Here is a 1716-nt window from a genome sequence, read left to right as displayed (position 1 = left end):
TAAGTGGTGAAGACCATGTGGAGTCAAGATGCTGAGCTGGAGTCGTGTAGACTTGGAGAGCAAGGGAGTATCTTGGAGATATGGAAAGAGGAATAAACTTGAGGAGCAAGTTTATGACTTAAAGAAAGAGGAATAAGTGCATTTCAAGAAAAGGAAGGTTGCACTTATTGTTATGGAAGATGTCCATACATGTTGCCTTGGAGACTAGGGTTTCGGGAACATGGAGAATAACTATAAGATAGCTATGGGGTCGTCTGTATAGTTATAGAGACACAGAGGCTGATCTTATAGAAAGAGAGAAAAGCTCTTGGAAGTGTTCTGGGTCGTGCTGAAGCAGTGGCTGAAGTACTCGACGGAAGAGAGACACAAGCGGGTAGCTTAGGAATCTTTCAGTAGCAGTTGTTAGGGTGTAGCAGACTGTGTAAAGCTGATTAAGCAGAACTTGTAATAGAGTGTACAAGGCAATTTCTAATAAAGCTATTGGTGTGTGCTTGTGTATTTTGCCTCTCTTGATTTACCTTCTGCATTACTTATTGTTGTGTCATCTTGCACTAACAAGTGGTATCAGAGCGGGTCACCTAAGTTACTGGTGTGATCCTGAAGGTGAAGATGGACACGATTATCTCTGTGCAGAAGGCGATCGTGTTGAATGCGGACCAGTATGGTCATTGGAAGGCTCGCATGAAGTAGATGATTCGAGGAATCAATGAAGATGCGTGGACAGCTGTGGATATTGGTTGGGAGGAGCCTACCATAGTCACAGGAGGTGAGAAGAAGCCTAAGCCAAAAGAGGATTGGTCAGAGGCAGAACGCAATGCATCAAAATTTAATGCAAAGGCGTTGTCGGTGATTTTTGGAGCTGTTGAAGCAGAGCAGTTTCAGCTGATTCAGGGGAGTACTTTGGCTAAAGAGGCGTGGGAGATCCTGCTGAATTCGTTTGAAGGAGATGAGAGTGTCAAGAGGACACGTCTAGATCATCTTGGGTCGCAGTTTGAGAATCTCAGGTGGTCTGATAATGATTCTGTGGCGAGCTTCAGTGCCAAACTCAGTGCTATGGCGCATGAAGCTTTTGTACTTGGGAAGAAGTACAAGGAGAAGAAGTTACTACGTTGTCTTTCAACAAAGTTTGGAGCTCATAAGGCAGTTTTGCAGATGACTACAAACATGGATGAGCTCAAGTTTGACAAGCTTGTGGGTATGCTGAAGGCACAAGAGATGGAGACAGGCAGTAGTTCAGTCTCTACATCAAGCAGTGCGCCAAAGAGTGTGGCGCTTGTATCTGACAAAGATGGGGATAAACCTCCAGACCCTGAAGATGTCGTGGGTATGTTGGCTAGGCATCTTAGTAAGATGATGAATTCCTCAGGTGGGAGGAATCAATATGGTCACCAGGGAGGTGATCGTAGCAATGTTAGAAGGAGAGAAAGTCTCAGGTGCTATGAGTATGGAGGGGTTGGTCATATAAAGGCTGACTGTCCTGTAGCACAAAAAAGAGAACTTCTGTCCTGTAGCACAGAAAAGAGAACTTAAGTGTTCTGACTGCAGAGGTGTTGGACACACACGGCGTGAATGTCCAAACTCAAAGAAGGGGAAAGGAGTTCCATTGCAGTCGTCTGATGATTCAGAGTCTGAAGAAGATGGAAAGGTGATGAAGAATATGGTTGCATTTGGTGCACGCAAGGAGAAATCTAGTGAATCCTCGGATTCAGATGTCAG

Source organism: Brassica oleracea, chromosome C3, assembly GCF_000695525.1.
Source record: "Brassica oleracea var. oleracea cultivar TO1000 chromosome C3, BOL, whole genome shotgun sequence".
NCBI lineage: Eukaryota > Viridiplantae > Streptophyta > Magnoliopsida > Brassicales > Brassicaceae > Brassica > Brassica oleracea.
This window is presented reverse-complemented; position numbering follows the sequence as displayed.